Source organism: Protopterus annectens, chromosome 10.part0 (assembly GCF_019279795.1).
Source record: "Protopterus annectens isolate FY-2018-M chromosome 10.part0, PAN1.0, whole genome shotgun sequence".
NCBI lineage: Eukaryota > Metazoa > Chordata > Ceratodontiformes > Protopteridae > Protopterus > Protopterus annectens.
Genome location: NC_056744.1, coordinates 1,003,311,973 through 1,003,324,565, shown reverse-complemented (window position 1 = coordinate 1,003,324,565; position 12,593 = coordinate 1,003,311,973). Strand labels below are relative to the sequence as shown.

Here is a 12,593-nt window from a genome sequence, read left to right as displayed (position 1 = left end):
ATTGAACACATTGTCAAGATGAAAATAATGAAAACCCATTTCAGCGAAAGACCGGAGCAATGAAGATCTTCCCACAGTAAGTAACCTGTTGGCTGACAAGGTGAACTTTACCCTTTTTACAATTGTAGTGCAATCTTGGAGTTGGTATATTTAGTTAAGGGGGGTGTTGGGGGTGGGGGGCATAGCCGCCCACCTGGGAGGGTTAGGGATGGTGCGGTTTAGGTTTTGTGATGTTTTGGATGACTGATTACTTATAGTGGGAAGATCTTTGTTGCTCCAGTCTTTCACTAAAATGGGTTTTGATTATTTTCATCTTGACTGTCGTCTTTGATGATCAGGGGTTTCAATGATCTAAAGTAGACCCATCTACCCATATAGCTAATGCTACTGTAGTAGTGATCATAATGATGAACACAGTGCATTTGTGTGCATTTGTGTTAGTAAGTTTACCATAACAGTAGCTGTTTAAATGCTCACTGCTAAAGTACCACTTCCTGCCTCACTTAATCCCCATTATTTTTGTATGCTTTTGTTGCCAGGGTGGGGAGATATATTTTACATTCTTTGCATGGATCTTTTCAGGGCTTTATCCTCCTTTTCCCTCTCTCTGTCTCTCTGAAAGCTCTGAACGGCTTGACACTCAAATCACTCTTTCTCTCCAGCTCATCTTGAGCTGACTAATGGTTTGAGTGCATGGAAGTGGTCCTTGAAGCTTTGGAAGCTGTTGGCCAGGTGGTGTATCCTGTGTGGATACAACCCATATAACTAAGGCTACTGCAGCAGTGATTATTCAAATATCCACTATTATAGTAAGTTTAATTACTCAACTGTACTTTATTGTTAATTATGCAAATATGCATATTTTTCATGTGTCCCTAAATATTACAATAAACAAGCACTTAGAAGGTACTTTCTTAACAAAAAGCTTAAGTCTCCTGAACAAAAGTGATCTGAAACAGAAGGATATATGTCTACATTTTTGCTTCTTTTTGACAGGAATTTCTAAAGAAGCAAATCCATTTTTTCCAGAAAAAACATCCCTAGGGATAAGCACTGCATTCAGCCTAGGCAGAGAGGTTTTCCCTGCTTCTTCTCCCAGGACCAACCAAGAGTGGTTCTCCCTTGCCCAACAAGAGCACTTCAACAGCCACATGTCTAACTCTGGTCAATAGTGGATGTAGGGACTATACCAGAGGGAGTCAAGAAAAAAGATGAATGGTCTGAGGAACCAGAAATGGCCACAGTGGGCTCACCCATCTGTGGTAAGGGACTATAGCAGTCTGCTTTGGTGGCAAAGGATGTTTATTAATTTTCTTCTTTTTGTGCCTGGAGGAAGGAATAAACAATGAACTAATGGGTTGTTTCATGGGTAAGCTTAAAAAGATGTCCGATTCTGGAAAGTCTGGCAATTCTGGAAAGTCTGGCAATAATAGACAGTAAAACAGATAAGTAGTAATACAAGTTAATTTTCCCCCAAAAAAAACAAAAAAAACATTGAAAATCATTTTCGAAGCTTACTCCAGTTCACAAAGGTAAAATAAAACAACTTTTGCCAAAGAAAAAAGTAGTTTTAAATTAGTTTTAACAACATTTTTCCACAAAAGTAAAGAATAGTGCTCTTTTTAATAGTTACCAAATGTCACTTGATGGTCAATAAAAGCACTTTTTCTTAGTGTTAAATTAATAATTTCACAGAAGTTCATTTTCTTTCATAAAATTAAAATGTAGAAGTTTTTATTTCTGTAAAAGAAACTTATCTGCTCATCAGTGAAAGGTGTTGGCTGACCTTCAGTCCTTGAAATGCCACAAGAAGTGTGCTCTTTGATGACAGGAAAGCTCTGAAAGGCTTAGCATCCAAACCATTCTTCTTATTTAGCTCAACCTGAGCTGAGTAACAATTCAGGCATGTGGAAGGTGCCTTTGAAGCTGGCCAGCTGTTGAATCCTGTTCAGGACAAGGGTCTATATTGGATCACTGAATGCTTAAAAAAGCAAACGGTGATTAATTGACCCTATGTAAGTGAAAGCTTACAATGTCGAAGTGTCAGAACAGCGATTTTTTTCCAAGGGGAAAAAAAAATTGCCATCCCAACAACAAAAAAAAAAATAACAAAAAACAATTTCAAACATTACATTAAGTGGGGGGGCTTTGCCCCCACACCCCCCTACTTAAATATACCAACTCCGAGACTGCACAACAGTGCCGGCCAAGCAAATTCTTTCCTAGGGAAAGAATTTGCTTAACAGCCACTTCGATATTTTCCATTTTCTGCCTTTTATGTTCGACCAAGACACATCTGAAAGAATGCGTATTCAGTCTTGTAATATAGACCCACGGGACACAATCCACACACCTAAGGCTACTGCAGCATTGTCCGTAATAATGAAAATCACTCAATATCTCTTGAAATGTACTACTTAAAATGCAAGTATGAATACTTGTTTTCTACAGCATAATCTGAGGTTTCACCTCATGACATGCAAATGTTGGTAAGTCAGTTGGTTATGGAAATATTAATGTACTTACATTAGTAAACATTTCCTTCTGAAAAAAATTATGCCCTTCTACTGCCCTTCCTACTTCAATGCAAGTTTGGGTAACAGTTTCATTACCTAAGTATGCTGGTAGGTTAGTTAAGATTTACTTGTGTTTCTTTGTTTGTTTGTGCCTTTCGGCTTTTCCTGGTTAGGGGTCGCCACAGCGGAACTCCGGTCCGCTAATGATTGGTAGTGGATTTTTACGTACCGGGTTACGAGCCCTGACGCACAACCTTCAATGAAGGCACGCCCCATTCACATATGCCTCCACACAGAAGATGCTGTAGCTGAGAATCAAACGGGACAACGTCTTGCTATGAGGCGACAATGCTACCGCAGCACCACCACTGCAGTCACTTGTGTTTCTTTGTACACACACTAATTATCAAAGAGTATGAATATAATGAAATAATAGCAACTGCATCTATATAGTTTGCTGAGCTTATTTTTATTATATACCTCTACTTTAACTGGATTACTTCATATTGTCAATTTAATTTATGTATTCTTTCCTTTGAGCAGGGGTTGTGGCTGAAAAGGGTCTTTGGACTAGCCCAGTTACAAAGTTAACAAACTACAAATAATAAATAAATATCTTCTATGGTTTGAAACCGGTTTTGGTGTTTGGAAATTGGTTTTTGATACACAGCTGTTCTTTGCAAAACTTTGCTTTGGTGTGTGTGTGTGTGTGTGTGTGTGTGTGTGTGTGTGTGTGTGTGTGTGTGTGTGTGTGTATGTGTGTGTGTGTGTGTGTGTGTGTGTGTGTGTGTGTGTGCAAATGGGCTGTGAAACAGATGTTGAAACCAGAGTAGTGGCACCCTATGGGAGAAGTCAGTACATTCACCCAGATGAAGGCTAGTCTTATAAATCCAGTTTAATGATTGTTTAAAATGAGCAAAGAACAAGAAGATAAGGTGCTTTCATCCACAGGCAACCCCCACCCACCTCAGATGTCTGATTGTGAAAAAAATGGCTGCAACAATCATTTTTCAAATTCGTTTCACGCAAACAGTAGCTAGAGTAAGGTATACCGCCTTGCTTCACAGAAATCACATTAAACCTACAAAGACAGAATGAAGATAACCTCAGAGAAGGTTTACTAACTCAGTATAGCCTACAATGAAAGAGGAAGAGAAAGAGGAGCCCGTCCTAGAAGAAATAAGAACAACACTAATGAAAATGGTCAGGGAAAACATCAGGTAAAGAAACTTGGCCAGTGAAGGCAAAGCAGTTAAGGAAGCTAAAAGTGATGTTGATGAAGTAGCTCAGGCACAGATGCATACTGTGGGATGGATGAAGAAATAAGGACATCAGAGTACAAACCAGATTAGTTCAAATTGCCGAGAAGTCAAGGAGAACAGATTACAGTGGTTCAAAAACATGTGCATGAAAACAGAAGATTTGGTGAAAAAGATTTGGGAGAGACTTGAAGAAAGCAAGAGGAAATGAAGGTGTCCAGCATACAGATGGGTGGATGGATAAGTGGATTGTGTGAGAGAAGAACTGAAACAGTCAAACATGACTTCTGTAGAAAGTAGGAAAGTGGCACTGAATCAAGAGAGATGGCAAAAGTTCACACGTACAAAATGGGAAAAAAGAAGATGGTTGTTGTTGACAGTGATGATGATAGTAACCATCGGTCATTTTCAGCTGCAGAGAGAGACAATACACTTAGAAACTGCAGCTTATTTGTGCCAGTGCACATCTCACATTTTTTACTGCAATAAAATAAAATACAATAGCAGCTTGTCAGACACAAAATGTATTTTAACACACAGCTGTATCAGATAGACCCCACTGCAAAGTACTGCAAAGCTGTCTACTGTGAATATTGCTTTGCCTCCCAGGATTAATAAAAAGTTACATTGTATTACTGCAACTGCTACTTTTTTGATCACTACAACCATCCTTTTACTCTTTATTATGGTACCATTACTGCGGCTGCTTTCAAGGCAGGCTCCAAAGGCCATTTACATACACATGCGTGCATACACACACACACACACACACACACACACACACACACACACACACACACACACGTGCGCACATGTCAAAAAACATCTTTGGTCACTTTACTTATTTCACTGTCACCTGTGATCCACCTGATTTCTCATTTCTTCATCTGTGCTACACTGTGCATCTGCTGCACTGCGTACTGAGCAACATCCCACCCCAGGGCATGAGTGATTTAGCAGCAGTTAGACACTCACTACAAGCCCAGCCAGCCAGATCTTCCAGTGTCCAGGCTACTATCTGAATCAGTAGGGGTACAATCATAGGTTCATAGGTTCATAGGTTCATACTAGGCTATCTGCCCTAAGGCATTTATAAGCCTAGCCAGAGCCAATCAAGGCTCCATGCCTCTGCATCATGGAACTGGAGCCATCAGACAGCTTAAAAACACACCCTGACTCTGATTTCTCACATTAAAGCTCTGTTGGGTATCATAAATGAAAATGCAAGATACGGTCCTCTCCTGAGGGTCTATTAAATGGTGACTAGTTTTGAAGCAAAGTGACCAAAAAGTAAATAACTGCAAACAGTACAGCCATCTGTTTCGAATGATTGATATATGACAAGAGTACCACAGAACATTTGAAAAGTGAGGTGTGGACTTTTCTTTAGCAGGAAATGATAAAAAGGCTAATTAAGAATATATACACTGATCATTGCTTACTATATCAAAAATTACGCTAAACCTTAGCTATATGACAGTGAAGTTATGCAGTATGGTACAAGTTATTATCATTTCCAGTCTATACAGATCAGAGGACTTATAAATGAAAAAAATGGTGCAAAAGGAAGTAAACTACTGAAGATTTACTAATGCATCACTTGATGCTGGTGCATTAAGTTGCTTCCAAAGGACCTAAGGACCTAATCATAACCAAAGTAAACAAATATCTTATGATACACACCTGTGACGGTGTCAGGTAAAATCTAAATCTAAATGATGTTCCCTGAGGTAATGACATACTTCCAAGCATAGACTGACCAGCCGCAGCTGAGGATTATCTTTTTTCCTGTATAACACACAATAAGCCATGGTTTACCTCCCATCTTGAATGTGATTGCATGTACCATATTATATTATTCTTGCATAGCACTGGTTATGCTGCATTTTAAGATCAGGTGGGTATGGGTTGTAAGGTCCACCACAGATATAATTCTTTCTTTAATGCATGTGCCTAAGTGTTACGCTGGATTTTTTTTTTTCATTTATTTATTTATTCTTTATTGACTGAGTTAGTCCTACTAAGTTAGTAACCTCTTTTCAATGGAGATCCTAGGTGGTATTTATACTACTAGGGGAAATTCAGCCAGGGCATTATGAAACTTCCTCTTCTCTTTTTGATAGGTGCCATGGGATCTTTTACATCCACCTGAGCTACCATTAACTCAGACAGATGAGGCCTCAGATTAACATCTCATCCAAAGGACAACAGACTCAGAAGTACAGCATCCCCCTTATGCTGCACTGTAGTGTCAAAAGTCCATCTAACTGGTGTGGGAATAGAACCCACAACCTTCTTCACTAAAGGTCAGTGTACTGGCTATTGTGCCACTGACACTGGTACAGCCTTTCAGGAATTTGTCATGCCTCTTTCGCCAGGGTTTCTTTCTAGAATGTTTTTAAAAACAGGTAGACATAATAATTTAAAAGTTTAGATTTTTTAATTTTTTTTCCTGTTTTTGCTGCATCTCCTGCTGACCATCAGCCCACTCCCACAGACTACCCTAATCATTTTGTTCCCCTAGTGTGAGCTCTGTGGCTAATGTATTCTTGGCACATTGGTGAACTGGGAGTGGGATCATCATATGTAAAGATGGATGAGGTGTTCTTCTTGGCCTTCCTAAGTATGCCCAGAAAGTACTAATGGAGGAACTGCAATGGGTTTAGCATGGGATTAGAACTCACTTCCACAAGTAACATAAGCCCTCAGACTAACCAGTCCTATAATAGGAGGTCATCCAGCATCTCTATCCAGTGTCATCTGGGACTTGGTGTACTTTGTGTGGACCTGGACATAAGGCTTGCTCCTATCCCCAAGAAAGATGGGCAGACACAACCCCATCACTCTTCTACCTCTCCTGCAAGCTCCAGCAGGTGCCAATGCCGCTACTCAAACCTTGGGTCACCTGAATTGGAGTCAGGGCTGTACTGCTATACATCAACAGAGCTGGTATAGTCAGAGCTTTATTGCTCTACACCAGTACAACTGGCAGCAGTTTATTATTTACAAATAAAGTCAAAGAAAATATTTTAGGGGTACATCAATGTAATTCTTTCAGTTACCCAGGTTAACATTACCAGTGGCCTAAGCTAACATTTTCATTGCTTCTCCTTAATAGCAATAAAACTTTCAGTAAGATCTACAAATCCTAACTGAAGAATGCATCATTGTTAATGTAATGTACATCTGTAGAGATCATAATCAAATCTTGGAAAGCTAATGTTTTAAGGAAGTAGTTATAACATAACCTACAAACAATAGTGTGTTCAAGTAGATCTTCTCCCATTAAACTAAATGTAATTATTGTCATTAAAATAGTGTTGCAAACTTTCTATAAATATTGTAGGCTATACATTGATGTCATTATCATTATTATTATTATTATTATAGACTATATAAGGATTAGTATCAATTATCAAATTATCTGAATAATTTACACCATTATAGAGCTGTAATAAGAACATTAATTAAATCAATGTGTGTGTGTGTGTGTGTGTGTGTGTGTGTGTGTGTGTGTGTGTGTGTGTGTGTGTGTGTGTGTATGTGTGCACATGTGCACATGAGTGACAAAGAGAAAGAAAAAGAGAGGGAGACTACTAACTCTCATCCAGACCTACTTTGTTCACTTTCTAGCCTTTAACATTCATAGATGAAGGCATAATGGCTTATTATGAATTTGCTTAGGTGAAAATTAATTGGCACAGCAGGGAAAATGGCATTCAAAGTAAGCAGTGCAGTAGTATTACAATGTAAGCTGAAACTGAGGAAGTGCTAGAAATTAGTGGCACAGTTAACCAGCCTATTGATATTACATATATTAAAAACTATGTATATAAAATATGTGCGTGTGTGTGTGTGTGTGTGTGTGTGTGTGTGTGTGTGTGTGTGCGTGTGTGTGCGCACATGCGTGCGTGTTTGTATGCTGTGGAGTAGTTAGGAACCTAGTCCCATATGAACTGAGAATATATAAGGAAACAAATAATTCTTATTTTAAACTTACTTTCATTAACATGAAGAAAATAATCATTGTCCCAACTTTCTGAATCATAGGAGAGCATCACTAACTAACAGGTCATGATATACATTATCATTCTACTCTCCCTTGTATAACAGGTCATGATATACATTATCATTCTACTCTCCCTTGTATAACAGGTCATGATATACATTATCATTCTACTCTCCCGTGTATAACAGGTCATGATATAAATTATCATTCTACTCTCCCTTGTATAACAGGTCATGATATAAATTATCATTCTACTCTCCCTTGTATAACAGGTCATGATATACATTATCATTCTACTCTCCCTTGTATAACAGGTCATGATATACATTATCATTCTACTCTCCCTTGTATAACAGGTCATGATATACATTATCATTCTACTCTCCCTTGTATAACAGGTCATGATATAAATTATCATTCTACTCTCCCTTGTATAACAGATCACGATATTCATTATCATTCTACTCTCCCTTGTATAACAGGTCATGATATACATTATCATTCTACTCTCCCTTGTATAACAGGTCATGCTATACATTATCATTCTACTCTCCCTTGTATAACAGGTCATGATATATATTATCATTCTACTCTCCCTTGTATAACAGGTCATGATATATATTATTATTCTACTCTCCCTTGTATAACAGGTCATGATATACATTATCATTGTACTCTCCCTTGTATAACAGGTCATGATATACATTATCATTCTACTCTCCCTTGTATAACATGGCATGACATAACTTCCTTTTTCTTTCACAGAACTACGTGGTTTACTACACCCTGAAGTATTTGCATACCTTGAAGTTTTTCTTGTGAAGTTTTTGAGCAACTCTGTCCACAATCTGTCCATCTCCTGTTGCTAGTCTTAAAACATGGCCAACTTCAATGCTGGTCTCCAAGAAAGAATAGAAAAGTGGTGAGACAGCAAGCAAGAGAGTCACCTCTGAGGCCAGTAAGCTATGGACTGCCCTAGAAAGAAAAAAGAAAACATAATTTCAATTGCTATGTTTAATACATGCAGAAAGGCCCTCTCTTTCACTATTATGTTTGATATTTTCAGTCCAATATTACATTAATTCAGTGACCTGCACTTCTTTACTTTCAGTGCAGTCTTGATCAAAACTGGTAATAAATAACAAAAAAAAATGGAAAAGAATTTCAGCTTAATATGGCTTATGCCATGCAAAATGCTCCTGTTAGCCTGGGATGCCTTTTGTGCAGAGTTTGTAGTATATCCTCACTGGGTCTATATGAATATTTGCTGGGTGTTTGGTTTCTTTCCACATCCCAAGAAGATGCTGTAGGTGAACTGACAATCTTCCAAACTGCCTATAAGTGTGAGTGTAGTGTGTATTCTAAGATCAGTTGACTCTCTTACACCCAATGAATTCCAGGATAGATTCTTGCTCTTCTCCAACCTTATACAGTAAAAAAAAGCATCTATTACAAAAATGAATGAACAAAGTATCCCCTTTAGTTCACTGCTGTGCTCGGTGGTGAATGCATTTTGTCATTTTTGATTGCATAATTAGAGGCATTACCTTTTGAAACATTTGCAAACATCGCTAACATCTTTTTTTTCTTTTCTTAAAATAATTATTTCATTCTTATGTTTCAAAATCATTTTTTTTTTTTTTGCTTTTTGCCTTGTGCATGTTTACTTGTTGAGATGACTGGCACAAAACCTACAGCCACACTACAGGAATGGTGGCACTTACGGCTTAGACAGACATTCAACTACCATCTCAGTCTCAGTCTTAGATCTTAAAAATGATACACTGTAGGTCCAGATTTCCCCAGACTTTGGTTGCCCACGTTTTTTATGGTTAAACACTTAGCTGGGACCATGTCATTTATTTACATCTGTAAATACTGGGACAGTAACAAAGGCAGGCTGTACAATGGCACACATGGTAAATTTGCAATAATATGCCTTGTTTTGTGTGCAGTGTATTGTTGTTGTTTGGGTTACAGGTGGTATTATGTGTGGCAGATGATTTAATATTGTGCCTTTGTGTTGCATGATGCTGGTAGCTGATGTAAGTTCTCCATAATTAGAACAGCAGAATGTTGCAAAATGAGTGTGGGGACAGGGACAGGCTTCACATTTTAGAATGCTTGCTTTTTTCTCACAGTTGTGTCATAGTGCTTAGTATAACAATAACCCATGGCTGGGTGTGGGAAATGCTGGATTTACTCATGGTTGGCGTGGTTTGGTTATGAGGGTGAAGCCTGACTAGATTAAGGCATAATACTATTAAGCTAAATATGTGCAAATGTAAAATAAGAGTAACAAATCTGCAATCCATTATTCATATTCTAACTTCATAGGGGCTGAGTTCTAGTATAGAAAATATCAAAGTAATGTTCAAATGCTAAAGCCGGGAGACAGACAGGCATTATAAACATTTCTCAGAATGATGCCATACTCGCCTCTAAAAGTTGTCAGAGAATGACATAACATAAGAATAGAGTTGTATACAGGAACAGTTCAGAAATGCTCAAGAAACTAGCTAATGTAATGAATATGCCAATTGAGTTGCAAAAAGGTACCAGTCAGAATGAAAATAGACCAATTGTAATGTGTTCAAAATAATCAACAGATGCACAAACAAGTATGCCAGACAGATAATAAACAGTTGAACAATTATATAATATAAACACAAACCGAATAAAACTCAGACATATCACTTGATTCTACCTGATTTTATATCAAGGAAGCTTTTTTTAATAGAAACACTATCTTTAATGCTTAGACAGGCAGTGGCATTAAGCTTTTTTCAAATATAACATTTATTTCTTTTCATAAAAAAGAAGTACAAAGAATAATATACAAAAAAGATAATTATAAAAAACATTTATATAAAAAGGAAACATTTACAAGAATGATAACAAGAAGTTGGATGTGTATACACATTTTGATGCTCATTATAAACACAATCAGAATTTTCCACAGTAAGTAGACATTTGTAAGCAAGATATATAATAATACAGGCCTACGTCTACACTAATAGTAGGAGTATCATAACAGTACATTCATAACTATTTACAGATATTTACAACTGGATGTTACATCGATATTACATCTTGAAGAATTAAAGGAAAATAAAGGTAGAAAGTAAGCAAACAGTGAAACTGTCTATAAGTTTCAGGGTTTGGCCTTCATCTACATAATGAAATTTATTTGATTCTAAAGTTAAATGCATATAGATCTGCCAGGTGCTTTAGAATGCAGTATAAGAAAGATCCTTTTTAGTCTTTAAGTATCATGTCTAAGAGATATCCCCAAAATTTCTGAAAATAGGATAAGTTATTTTGTTTTTTAGTGATGAATTTATGTGAAGATAGATATTTAGATGCTATATTTTTAAAGTTTTCCCATGTAATCTTTGATCTATCAAGCCAGTTTTTGGCAATGTAATATTTAATTAATGCACAGATTATTATCAGAACATGTTTGCGCAATTATGTGAGTTTTTTTTTGGCATTATATGAAGAACTGCAGTTTCCCAAGATAATGTAGTTTTCTCATACCCCATTTTGTCAAGCCTAGTTTTTAATGAGCACCATAATTTATATACATTTTTACAACTCCAAAAGTTGTTTAGTATATCAACCAACGCATGAGGGCAGCATGGACAATTTGGTGAAAATTCTGAATTAAATTTATTTAGGTCAACAGGTGTGTAATATGCATTATTATTAATTATAAGTTGAGCATATATTACATTTTTAAAGGGGGTAAGTTTGATTGTATTTTGTTTTGCTTGAATTTTTTGATTGGTGTTGATAATATTATTTTTCTCATTCCAATATTTGGACTATAGAAGTAAGGATTGGAATTTGATTGTCGATATTACTCTATAGGCATTTAATAACATTTTTATTTTATGCAATACGATTTTTTGGATTGATTGAGTTGTATTAATTACTTGCTCACTGGTCATTAATTTATAAATGTTTGTGTTTATGAGTAATCTAATCTGTGTGGTATCATAATTCTTGTATAATCCTAATTTTACTATTACGTCTGCTAACTTATAATTGTGTAACTGGTATATTTCCCATACTGTAATATTTTTGATTTGAGGGTAGTTATCTAAGTCTAGTATTTTATTACTTATCTTCAGGTTTGGGTTAAGGTGTGTATAGGAATTCAAGTATATTTTCTAAATGTAAGGAAGATATTAACTTATGGAGTATAGTGATTTTGTGTTTAATCATTACATGGATTTTAGTTTTTATTATATTTTCCTGTTTTATATAGGGAATTGCACTAGGATTTATATTCTGGGATCTTAGATGATAACACCAAAGTTTTACCCAGTTGGGTGACCACTCTTTATTTATTGGGTCATAATTTGATACTTGAATTATTCTATTAGCACAATAACATTGTAATAAAGTTTCAAGTCTGGTAATCCAATACTGCCCTTCTCTTTAGGCAGTATATGTTTATTAAAACAAATTCTAGTAGATTTTGGGTGCCATATGAAGTTTGAGCACAGCTTTCACTTTGGAAAAACAATTTTGGGATGTTTAGATTAATAGTATTCATTTGGTATATAATTTTTGGTAAACATTAATTTTTATAATAGCAGCTTTAGATAGAAGGGAGAGGTTTTTATTCTTCCATCTGAAAATATCTTGTTCAATAACTGCCCATGTTTTTTGTAAGTTTTCCTTCAGCATCTCTTTGTGAATATGTTTAAAACTTATTCCTAGATACTCCAGGGAGTAATTAACTTGAATTGGGTTTTATATAAAGTAGAATTCTTTGTGAACTAAAAGGTTTATAGGCAA

At 36.4% G+C, this 12,593-nt stretch overlaps 1 long non-coding RNA gene across 1 annotated transcript in view; it reads right to left on the bottom strand.

The window, feature by feature from the left end:
- LOC122812821 overlaps positions 1-8,743 on the bottom strand; it is a 107,426-nt gene extending 98,683 nt beyond the window's left edge. The window contains exon 1 of the long non-coding RNA XR_006366581.1: positions 8,588-8,743. This is a non-coding gene — a long non-coding RNA (uncharacterized LOC122812821). The remainder of the gene's footprint in view (positions 1-8,587) is intronic.
- Positions 8,744-12,593: the final 3,850 nt, after the last annotated feature.